Raw genomic sequence first — 12,057 nt, 5'->3', positions numbered from 1 at the left:
TCTCTCTGTCTCTCTGTCTCTGTCTCTCTGTCTCTGCCTCTCTGTCTCTGTCTCTCTGTCTCTGTCTCTCTGTCTCTGTCTCTCTGTCTCTGTCTATCTCTGTCTCTCTCTCCTCCCTGTGTGCATACACACACACACACACAAGGTACACACACATGGATGAGGCGCTACCACGTGGGGCATCTCTGTTTGAGTAGAGCCTTGGAGGAAGCCTGGATTTCCAAAGGGCAGGAGTGAGGAGGGACAGTGTTCTGGACAGGGGCCGGCTAGTCTGACCCCCTCATTCTACAGATGTGGAAACTGAGGCCCAGAGAGGGTCTCCATGGCCCCAGCACAAGGTAGCCTGAGGAAGGGAGCTCACAACCAGGAGGGGGAGGAGTCTAGGGTTCCTGAGCCCAGGCCCCCAAAGGCCCTGAAACGCAGGGGTGTGGAGGGAAGACGAGAGTGCCACATGTGTCAGGTAATGCGCTGAGGTGGAGAGGACTGAGGCCTCCATGTACAGTCAGTCTGGCAAGGCAGCCCGGAGCTTCAAATGCCAGGTGACAGGGCACCTGAAGCTGCATGGGCAGGCATCTCACACTCACACTGGGCCCTCAAGAATACTAATTGGGCCGCTGTGAGGAGGACGGGTCTGAGAGGGAGGGAGCCAGAGGCAGGGAGGCCGTGGGGAGACTGTCGCTGCAGGCCAGGAGAGGTATTGGGCGAGGGTGGAGGCCGTGGGGGGAGGGGAGGGTGGGAGGGGGGTCAAGGAGGACCCAAAAGTTGGGAGCCGGGTGACCGGGAGGAAGGGGGGCCCTGGATGGAAGCAGGGCTGCTGGGAGGGGGATGTGCTGCGTCTGAGGCGCCTCCTGGACGCCCGGGCAGACGAGTCTGTGAGGCAGGGGGCAGGAGAAGTGGGGGAACATCGGGCCCAGGGACATTTCTTGTGGGCGCAGGCAGGCTCTGGCATGTGCCAGGCACCAGAGTTATCTGATGGACCAGGAAGAAGGGCCTGCTCTTTAGATGTGAGTCGTGACCCACGGGAGCTGACGAGCGCCAAGAGAGCTGATTGGGGAGCTGCACCTTGGCGGGCACCTCGGCTCACGCGGAGGAGTGGGCAGCCGGTAAGGGGGGGGCGTTGGGAGACCCTCAGTGTGCCAGCAAGTGTGGGGGCTGCAGAGCTGTGCCCGAGATGCTCAGCCTGGCACCAGACTGCCCTTGCCTCACCCTGTGCCAGGGGCTGAGGCTTGTTGTGGGGTCATTCAGCCATGCCTGACTCTATGAGCCTGTTTGGTCTTTTCTTGGCAGAGATACTGAAGGGCTTTGCTACTTCCTTCTCCGGTTCATTTTACAGGTGAGGAAACTGAGGCAAACAGGGTGAAGTGACTTGTCCAGGGTCACACAGCTAGGAAGTGTCTCAGGTCAGATTTGAACCCGGGTCCTCCTGACTCCAGGGCCAGCACTCTCTCCACTCTCCTGCTTAGGAGCTGCTTAACAGTCTTATCAATATCTTGGCCCAAGACGTGGCTGGAACCAAGCTGGGGGGGCAAGGGAAGGCCCCAAAGGAAGGGCCTCAGCAGGACAGAACGTGCTGAAGTTCCAAGCCCTCTGGCCGGGAGGCTCTCAACCTCCCCGGGAAGTCGACGGGGGATGCTCACGCAGCTCCCAGGGCTGACCACTTCTTTGCAGCTGTGCAGCCTTCCCGTAGGCTCCTGCCTCCAGACCCTTCTCATAAACACGACCAGCTCTCAGGCAGGACCCGGGCCCTTGGCGGAGGCAGGGAAGATTATGTCCGGATATCTGCTGAATCTAATAACGAGAACCTGTCCCCTCCTCCAGGGCGTTGAGGTTTGCTGAGCACTGGCCTCCCTGTGCCCATGAGGTGAGGTGAGGGTGCCCAGCCCCTTCCCACTGGGCAAGGGCTCCCTAATCTGGAGACCCCATTTAGGAAGAAATTGGTAGCCTGCAGATTCTCTGGTCTCAACAGGAGAGATGCCTTAGATAACCCCCATCCCCGCCCTAGCCCTCTGGCCTGTTCTTTAGGGCAGAGAGGGGCCTGTGTGGGCTCTGGGGAACTGGGTATCAGCAATGGCCCCTGCTGGCCAGCAGAGGAGGCTAGCTCTCCACTCAGGCTGGTCCCGGTGGCAGGTGGACCCCTGAAACCTAGCCCAGGGACCTGGGAAGGCACTGAGCAGGAGCCAGCTAGCGCTGAGGTCAGAAGGGATGGAGGGAAGTTTTATTTTGGGCATCAGCTACCTCAGATGTGGGCACTCGGGGAGAGTGAGCAGGGAAGGACAGAGCCGGGAGGGACTGGACGATCTCAGCCACCCAGCCAGGTAACCAAGGCTGTGCGCTTTTGCTAACTGGTCCCGAGGGGACTGGCCGGGAAGCTCAGAGGGTTGCTCCCTTCTCTGCTGATGCCCGCTGGTGCCTAGAGGAGGAAGGGGTCCTGCCTTGTGGAGCGGGTGGGGAGGCCAAGGAGTTCACACTCCACTGGAGACAATTAACCTGGTCCCTGGGATCATGGGGTCAGGGGAGAGCTCAGTCTTGGCCAGAGTGCTCCGCCAGGCTTCCCAATGAGCCAGAGGCCGAGAGGGCAGGCAGGAGTGGGGGGTGGGAGCGTGGCTTCCAGGAGGAACCCCTTGTCCAGGTTAAGGCTGCCTGGTTGGGGCCTAGTGGGTACTTGCTCCATCCAGAGGCTAACCTCTTGCTTGTAGAGGGGTGGGTCCCCTGTCCTTCCATCCCCTCCCTATGCCAGTGCCCCTGTAGCACGACCCAGGCCCCCCCGGGCCTCAGAGGCCCTTACAGTAGAGCCGACCTGGGGCCGGGGGGAAGAGGCCTAAGCTCAGAGAGCTGACTCAGCTCAAGGCCTGGCTCTGCCAGGATCCTCTGGCTCTCTCTGCCCGAGGGCACTGCCAGCCTAGCCCGGACCTGGGATGCCCTGGGGAGGGGGAGGGGCAGCGGCCCTTCCATCGCCAAGGTGTGTGGCCTAGCCTCGCGCTTGCGGTCTTCAGTGGACTTCTCTGGGTGGATCCCGGCCCCTCCCCCTCCTCTGCACTAACAATACTTATCTATTCCTCTGGGGTTACAAAGCTGCTTTCCAAATCCCATTTGCTCCTCGACCCTGCGAAGTAGGTGCCACGACTATCCTCACTTGACAGGGAAACTGAGGCTGAAAAGTCTGACCAGTGGTATGACCGGCTAGTCAGTGTCTGAGGTTGGACTGAAGTCCAGCACTCTGTCCACCTCCCCACATCCAAGACGGCCAGGCTGACCCCAGGTAACCCCTTTTCCCATTCCCAGGAAGGACTGCTATGGGGCTGAGCTCTAGGGCTGGCAGTCACCTGGGAGGTCTCCTCATGGAAGAGGAGGATGTTGAGGCCACGGGAGAAGGAGAGACCAGTCTGCCTCTCTTCTAGCGTCTGCTCAGCCGTCCTCCCGCAGAGAGGCCCGTTAGATGCTGACCCCAGACAAAGCCACCAAAGGGCCAGGGCTTCTCACCAGGGCTAGTGCTTGGGAGGCTGTGCTAAGAGGCAGTGGGCCCACGCCTTAGGGGTCCACGTCCCTTCCAGCTATGCCGGCTAGTGACTGATGTGGATGGTTGTGCCAACTAACTGGGGGCTACAGACCCGTTTGTCCATCCCCGTAGGCTTGTAGTGTAGAGGTGCTGGCCACCATGTCTGGGGGCACATGCCACGATGTTTGGGGACATGTGCCACAGTGTGTAGGGGAACATGCCTCAGTGTTTGGGGGAGTGTGCCACGATGTGTGGAGGTACAGCCACAGTGTCTGGAGGCACATGCCACGGTGTTTGGGGGAGCACACTGGCTTCTCAGTCTCCTTGGGCTGAGACTGATTTGTTAACATTTTCATAGTCACTATATAGTAACCAACCCTGCCCAGAATTTAAAGTTGGTTGACAGTGGCATCAGGAACTCATTCACCTTGTCCCAGATGACCAGCTAGAACAGCAGAAGCCAGGCTCCTGCAGAGATTGGGGGCCGTAGTGGGATCAAGAACTCACCCGGGGCCAGCCCGGTTATAACCACCTCTGGTCCTTTATTAAGCACTTAAAAAATACCCAGAGATCCAGGACGCAGGACAGAGAGGGGCAAGCAGGAAGCAGGGAAGGGCTTGGACGGGGGATAGGAGCCCACAATACACCCAAACCTAGGGCCTCGTCTGGGTCAGCCAGAGAGGCTGCCGAGCCCACGGGCAGCTTTCTGAGCGCATGGAGCGCAAACCGTGGCTACCTTGGCCTTTCAGTGGGGAGGAGGACCCCCCCCTAAGAGGCAGGAAGGCAGTCCAGGACTTTAGACCTGGCCCTCTGCCACCCAGCTCGCTTCCTAGCCACAAGACAGAATCAGAGGTGCCAGAGGGAAGAGCAGAGAGAGTGGCAGGGGCAGAGACAGCGCAGTCAAGTAAAAAATGGATTTAAAAAATAGGATGGGGAAGAGTTCCTCGGGGAAGAGCTGGGGGAGGGGCCCCCGGGACATTCTATAGCAGAAGAGCCACAGGCAAGGGGACTGGGGGGCTCCCCTTCAGAGTAGAAGCAGCGTCTGTCCAGGACGAAGGCATCTGGGGTCTGAGGTCCAGCTGAAAGACAGAAGAGGAGAGGGCAGGGGTCCCCATGACTCTCTTAGACCTTGGAGGCCTGACAAGCCCAGGATGTTCTGGGCAGAGGGCGGTGGACACCCTACTTGGTCCCCCTAAATAGCCCACATTCGGTGCCTCTCTCCAGAATTAAGGGGAGAACGGACGGTCTGTCCCAGGTATGACCTCGTCCCGAGGCTTCTCCCCTCACTCTGAATCCTCACAGCCCCACGTGGAGGAGGTGCAGGGTTATTATTAACCCCATTGCGCCAATGGGAAAATTGAGGCCCAGAACAAGTCCGAGGTCACCTGCCTGAAATTTGGCAATGTGTCCTGGACGAGATTGCTGCTAGGCCTTAGTCAGAGGGTAGGGCACCAAAGAGGCCCAGCACTGATTCTCTGGGCACCTGGGGGCTTAATCGGGTCAGACCCCACCCAAAGCAAACTGCCTGGACGTGTCAAGTGATGGCACCCTGGCCCTCAGCCTGAGCATGGCCTGATGGCCCTTCTGCAGCAGGAACCATGGGCTGGGGTCCTCGGAGGCTGGCTCACGTGTCCTCGTCTCCAGCCGAGGGCCAGGTGCCTTGGGCTGGGAGCACCCACCTGGGCCGAGGCTTCCTCTGGCCCAGGTCCGGCTGTAACTGCCCCTCCCCGCCCAGGAAAACCACCAGAGGCCAGGAGAGGGCCTTGATCCCTCAGCGCCTGGTGCTGGCAGAGCTACAGAAATGGTCGACCTGAGCTGCTCCCCTTGAGTCAGCTAGAAATGCCCAGAAGGGGAGGGAGAACTTAGATTAGGTAGAGGAACCATGGGAGGCTGACCTTCCCAAGGGGAGCCCCAGAAGCTGGTGGGGCTGAGGTTTCCCAAGCATCCACTGGGGTCGCCAGCACCCCGGCCTTCCCTCTTCTGCCTCAGTAGACACTCCAAGCCCCGGGCCAGGACACCTTGCTCCTCGTGGCCCCCTCCCCAGGTCCTGGGGGCCATTGGCCATCACCAGACCCAGCCTTTCTCTCTACCCATCCAGGCCCTTGTCCTGGGGGACTTCGACGTACACACTGATGTCCCCTCCATCACTGGCTGGCCACCCACCTCCTCCACGCTCAGCCCTCACCCGTAACTGTCCAGAATCCTGTACTCCTCTGTGACCGTACCCTCCCATGCTACCACCTCCCCCCGGGCTCCTAACCCTCGGCCTCCTCTCAGTGCCCAATCCCTTCACGGCTCAGTGGTCGGACGTCACCATCCCGACTTCCCTTCCTTCACAGTCAGCTCGCTGCGGCTATTAGTACACGCAAACACCATCAGGTCCCCTGGCATCCCCAGCAGCCCCCACCATCCACCCTCTCCCGTCCCTCGGGGCTGTGGGCTCAGAGGCCTGGCACTTCCCAGGGACCTCACCGAACTACTTCCTCGCAGGGGACAGAAATGCTCATCACCGGCCCGATGCCCCACGAACCAGGAAGCCCCTGTCCTCCGGCTCTGCCCCCACCCCTCCTGCCCAAGCCGGCCAAGGACAACCTACGGCTTCAGAAACTCCTCCGGAAGGCAGCTAAGAAGAAGGCCAGCGTGACCTCTCTCCAGGCCGGCTCCTTCCGGGCCTCTCTGTCCCCGGTGAGCGAGGCCAGCCGTGACCAGGAGGCTGTGCCCCAGCCTTGTCCGGAGACCCCCGGGGCCGCGGCCCCACCCCCACTGGCCCTGCCGATCCCGCCAAGCCCCCCGGCTCTCCCCAGCCCCCCTCGGATCCTGGTGCCAGCGGCCCGCTCACCCTACAAGCCCGTTATCCGGCACGTGCCCTCCCCCGTGCAGAAGAAGTCCTTCTCCATCTTCAATGTGACCGAGCAGAGGAGCCTGGCGGAGCACTTGAGGATCACCGCTTCCCACTTGGGAGCCCCAGGCCCAGACGCCCCTGAGCCCCCGGGCGGCTCTGTTCCCCTCTCGGCCCCAAGGGAAGTGACCCACATCAGCCGGGCACACATTCACGTGCAGCAGGTGCTGTCGCCTCGATCTTGGGCCCCTGCAGCCAACCTCGCCCCGGGCAACGGGGCGAACGGGAAGCAGGACCCGACCGGGACAGAACCCCGAGAATGGCCTGGGGACCCGGAGCAGGGGGAGACCGCTCATCAGCCCTCACTCACACCCCAGATCCCAGTGGCTCACATTCAACCTCTGACCCCCAATGCCCAGGCAGCAAGCCCCTGCCCAGAACCACCTTCAGCCACCAGGCTCTCCCCCGGCGTGGAGGCTGCAGCTCCCAAGCAGGTCGCCACTAAGACTGTGGTCCCCATCGCCCCGACTTACAGGTCTCCAGGGCCATCCCAGCACAGTCCCCTCCCCCGAACCCCCTCAGCAAAAGCCGAGCCACCCCCTGTGCCCCCCAAGCCCACCACTGCATTCCCCAAGATTGCTGCTGCTTCTGACCCCAACCAGCAACTTCCAGGACCCTTCAGCCCCCCCAGGGTCTCCTCCCCAGAGCCCCCAAGGGACGTTCTGGTCTCATTGGCGCTGAGCCCTGCCCCAGGCGGAGGAGTGCCCAAAGCAGCCCCAACCCCCATTCCGAGAACCCGCTTCAGCGGCTGGATGAGACTGAAGAAGCAACTGATCGTGGCCCCTGATGCGCCACCCTTCCCGGAGCCCGAGGGTGCCGAGGTGCAGCCAGAACAGGCCGACCAGAGGCCCCGGGGGCCTGCTGCTAGCCCCGCAGCCCCGCGGCCCCCAGTGTCTCGCGCCACCAGGATGTGGGATGCAGTCCTCTATCGCATGTCTGTGGCCAAGGGTGGCAATCGGCGGGAGAACACCGAGGAAGGAGCCAGGGTGCCACCAGGAGGGCCCCTGGGGCGTGGCAGCTTCTTACCCTTCTTGTACCGCCCCCGCTTTGACGCCAGGAAACTCCGGGAGATGGCCACCCAGCCCCCTGCCAAGGTCAACACTGTCCCGGGGGTGAGCATGAGGCCCAGCCTGGCACCTAAGAACTTTAATCGGACCGCAGCCTGCTGGCAGCTCAAATGAGTCCGGCCTCCTCGGTTACGCCCCCAGCCCCTGGGCCCACCTGGGCTGGGTGGGGTGGGGTGGGGGCCTCCCCTCGGCCAGGCCTGGGTCCACCCCCACGCGCCTCCGCTCGTATGCACAGAAACCTCCCTCCGTGGGGCCAGGAATCAGGGCCAGTCAGACACGACGCATCTCCGAGGGACGGCACCTTGCGAGGCTCCCAGAAACCCCTCCCTCTATCCACTAGCTCAGGAACCTACGGTGAGCTCCTCCTGCTCTGTGGGCATCCTCACTCCACCCCGTACAAGATAACATGAGGGAACTGGACTGGACAGTCTCAGGGCTCCCTTCCCAGTCAAGGGGCCGAAGGCTGGAAGCAGCGGGGACCCAGGGGGCACTCCCGAGCCCTCGGCCATCCCCCATCCAGGAGTCAAGCCTGGGCCCTCTCTCCTGGCCACTACCCTAGAAGTCACGTCAAGGTCCAGCCTCCCCCCAGAAACCCTGGGCCTCCCGACCCCCAGGAGACCATCTCTGCCAGCCCCTAGGGGCCCAGGCCCATCCCCGGCTCCCTGCCGGTCCAGCCTCCCCCCACGTCCCCCTGCCGCAGTGAGGATGGAGTCTACCAGAGCAGCTGAGGCCTGACGCTGCCAGGCCAGGTTCCCAGAGCATTCGAGACACTGAGGGAGATGGCTGTCCGATGCTCCCCCTAGCGCTGGGGGCAGCTCAAGCAGCTCCCCAGGCTTGGCCAGCTGGGAGGTCCTCAGCCTCCTCAGTGTCACCCGCGCCCCCAGGGACCTCAGGCTGCTCCTCAGCCTGGATTCTCAGCCTGTGCTACAGTCTTTGGGGGAAGGAAACTAGAGGCAAAGTGAGGATGAGCCAGGGGGCTGGCAGCCTGGAGGTGAGGCCAGGGGAGGGAGGCCCGGTGCCAGCCGCTGGGGCGACCCCCTCACGGAAACTGCCGAGGGCAGCCCAGGCGGCGGCACCTGCCTCAGAGAGCCTGAGTCTTGAGAAAGGGGAGCCCTGGGACTTCCTGCTGGACAAGGAAGGAGTTGGTTAATCGGAGGTCAAGAGGGGCCCAGACAGGAGTGGTGAGTGACCGGGCACAGTCAGGAGAGCATCGCTTCAGGGCAAGGCTGTGGACAGAGCCCAGAGGACAGGCCTGCCAGTAAAACAGGACAAGCCAGGGCTGGGTCTGAAGCAGGGCTGGAGGGCACCTGGTGAAGGGTGGAAGGTCAGAGGAAAGATGAGCTAGTGTGGGCTGGAGGCATCAGGAAAAACTGGAGGTGAGAGAAGGTGAGAAGGGAATGAGAAGAGGCACAGAGGTAGGTGGAAGGCAGGGAGCAGAGAGGAGACTGGCCAGGCTGGGAAGGAGGGTGTTGGTGGGGCTGCGGGGGGCATCTGCAGACCCTGAAAGAGCGGTCCCCAGGAGCCCCTGAGGGCCAGAGCAGTACCGAGGCAGGGGGCTGAGCGGAAGACCGCAGTGTCCTTTCCGGTGCTAATGTGGGTGGGTCTAGGGCAGGCCATGGACTCAGGAGGCATGAGGCTGAATCCCAACTCCTGATGGGTCCCAAGAGGCCACAGGTCCCTCACTCTGCAGGCAGAGGGCCAGCCTGAGCCTCCCGGAGCCCCCTTCCCTGCTGACAGTGCCATCAGCTTCTGCTGAGCATGGGGCTGGACCCCCAGGGAAACCTGGCGGAGAGGAGGGTGGTGTCTAGGTGCTTTGCTGGGCAGAGATGGGGGCAGCAGCTTATGCCTCCCCACAGTCCTGGCAGGAGGCGGAATAACAAAGGTGAACCCTAATCTACAGACAGGGAAACTGAGGCTCAGAGAGGGACAGGGCCTTGTACAGGGGGCGCGCTAAGGTCGCTCTGACTCCCAGCAAGCAATGGAGGAGTGCTGAGCGACTGCAGGGGTCCACTGTGGGCTCCAGGACACCTGAGTCCTTCCAGTTCAGGAGGATAGAGGGGGTTGGGTGGAACGGACAAGCCGATGACTCCGGGGAGGCCCCGGGCTGTGCCAGTGACGCAGGTCCCAGCAATTCAGGGGCTCCCAGCACGGCAGTCACAGAACCAGAAACTGGCCAGGCCAGCAGGAGGAAGGGGCCCTTCAGCGGCCCCATGGCCCCCCATCCACCCCCTCAGCCCCTCAGCCACTCCAGGAAGGGCCTGCCAGTAGAAGAGGAGAGAAGATGGCTGGGGACGGGGGGAGGGAGTGCTGGAAGGGCTGGGAGCCAGGCCAGAGTGGACACTGGACACCCAGGCTTGGCTGGCCCTATTTCCAAGTCTCTGCAAAGCTCCCCTCCCCCAGGGCCCTCAAGGTGACAGAAGGGAGATGGAGGAGGAGGGGCCCTCTGGTAGGGGCCAGGAAATGAGGCAGCCAGGCTATTCCCCAGAAGCCAGGGCTCAGGTCCCCCCCCGCCATCTCCCCAGTGAACCCACAGGGCAAGCCAAGCCCTTCTGAGGTGCCAGGGATGCCAGGGGAGCGAAGAGAAGGCCTGCCCTCCAAGGACCCAAGTGGACCCAGCAGAGTGGCCCTGAGGGCCCCCAGGAGTCCAGGAGAAGCCATGGGACCCATGACCCATGAGGTGGGGGGAAGGACCCCAAAGAGCTGCCCACCCTTGGAAATGAGCCAAGGGTCCATATGAAAGATGAGGACAGGAGCTAGGCCATGCTCCCACACCCCAGGAGCCTAGAACGTGGGCAGAGGGGACTCAGGCAAGCCCCAGGCCTTCCTGCTCCCCACCCTGGGAAGGGGGGAACCAGGATTCATATCCTGCGCATTCTGTGATGGGCACCACGCCAAGTGCTTTGCCAATATGTTTAATCCTCACAACTACACTGTGGAGCCAAGGACACGGGCAGAACACAGTTAAGTCATCTGTCCCGGGTTAAGGAGAGAGTGAATGTCTGGGGCTGGATTTGAATTCAGCTCTCCCTGACTCCCGGTCCAGCACCCACCCGCTGCCCCCAACTGCCTCTTGGGCAGGGGTGGGGGGGCGGGGCGGGGTCCTCAGGCACGTGATGGGAGGCCCAGGAGGGATCCCAGAACTAAGCTGAGGCTAGGGATGGCAGGAAGAGACAGGGACACAGAGAGGGTCACACAGCAGGGGAAAGCCCAGACGCCCGGCTCCGGCATCAGACCAGGAGCCCAAATGGGGCAAGAGAGGATTTGGGGGCTCGGCCGGGGAGGCTGGGAGACTGGGAAAGCCCCTGCCCCATGAGGATGGAGGCTTAGGGAGGATGAGCCAGGGCTGGGGTGGGGCTGGGGGTGGGAGAGGGGGTGTGGGCAAGCAAACAGGCCCTGCCTGGGGTGAGGGGAGGCCAGGGCGAGAACCGGGAATAAATGTTTATGGCTAAGCAGTTAGCTTCTTCTCACACTGGACTGTGCGTGTGTGTGGTGTGTGTGCGTATGCTGTGTGCATGTGTGCATGCATGTGTGCGTGTGCACGTGTGTGCGTTGTGTGCACGTGCATGTGTGTGTACACACATGAATCAGGGGGGCACTTACAGCACCCCCTCCCAGAACGCCATGCCCCCAGGTCATCCCCACCAGCTGGTGCTGGGATTCTGGACACATTTGATGGGGGGTAAAGCTTCCCACCACTGCTTGAGGTCTGGGGCCAGAGATCTGAACTGGATAATGAGGGGAGCCCCTAGAATCCGGGTCAAAATTCGAAAGGAGGGCAAGACACCACTGGGGGGAGGCGCCTCCCAAGTGGGGGGGGCGATGCCATTGCAGGGGAGTGCGATGCATCCCACCCGCACATTCGAGAAACTTGGTGCCACGCTGCCCTCTTCCCTCCTCTAGCCCTGCCCCTACCCCACCCTGTCCTGGCACCCCCACTGCCAAGATCGCCAACGGTCTGCCTCTCTCCACCGCCCCTCACACCCTCTGCCCACACACTCACTGAGCCACGTTCCTCCTCCTTGGCTTGGCATTCGTGGCCCTCTCTACCTTCTCTCCTGCCCCAGGGAGGGTCCGCCTGCCCCAAGAGCCCTTTTCCCTCCATGCTTCTGTGCCTGACGTGGCCAAGCTCCCTGCTCCTGGATGGCCGAGCTCCTGCCGGCCCATCCTTGAGGGTCCAATTCAAACAGTGCCTCCTTCCCCTGGGGCGCTGCAGGGCGCTTCACCCCTCTCTGAGGCAATTCTGAGAGTCACTGGGCTCTTCCCACCTCCCTATGGAGGCCTATACAGTCAGCAGGGTCCGCTGACCTTCCACTGGTCCTGCCCACCTGGGGGGTCCCTGACCACTGGGCCATCTTCTGCTGCCCGCCAAGGGAGCCAGGAATGCTGACATCTGGATGGTCAATCACTGGGAACTGGACCCTGCCAGAGCCCTACCGGCTTCTGAGTGAGGGGTCAGTGAGTAGCCCCTGCCGACTGGCCTCTCCCTGTGCCCTGGCCTCCCCATGCCAGGGCTGCTCGCTCCCTGTGCCACGGCCTCCTCATGCCACGGCCTCCCTCTCTCCACACCACGGCCTCCCCGTGCCAGGGTTGCTCGC

General features: G+C 62.4%; 1 protein-coding gene across 2 annotated transcripts in view; it reads right to left on the bottom strand.

Annotated features, from left to right (window-relative positions):
* Window positions 1–4,016: 4,016 nt before the first annotated feature.
* Window positions 4,017–12,057, bottom strand: part of LSP1 (lymphocyte specific protein 1) — a 58,656-nt gene continuing 50,615 nt past the window's right edge. Inside the window, exon 12 of one of the 2 annotated variants that reach the window (XM_027868670.1) lies at window positions 4,017–4,575. The gene's annotated coding sequence lies outside the window, so the exon portion shown is untranslated. The remainder of the gene's footprint in view (window positions 4,576–12,057) is intronic. The other variant, XM_027868669.1, reaches the window with a different exon arrangement.

The sequence above is a fragment of the Vombatus ursinus genome, unplaced genomic scaffold (assembly GCF_900497805.2).
Source record: "Vombatus ursinus unplaced genomic scaffold, bare-nosed wombat genome assembly UNPS02014790.1, whole genome shotgun sequence".
Taxonomy (NCBI): domain Eukaryota; kingdom Metazoa; phylum Chordata; class Mammalia; order Diprotodontia; family Vombatidae; genus Vombatus; species Vombatus ursinus.
Note: the sequence above shows the minus strand (reverse complement) of the source record. Positions and strands in the feature narration are given on the sequence as shown.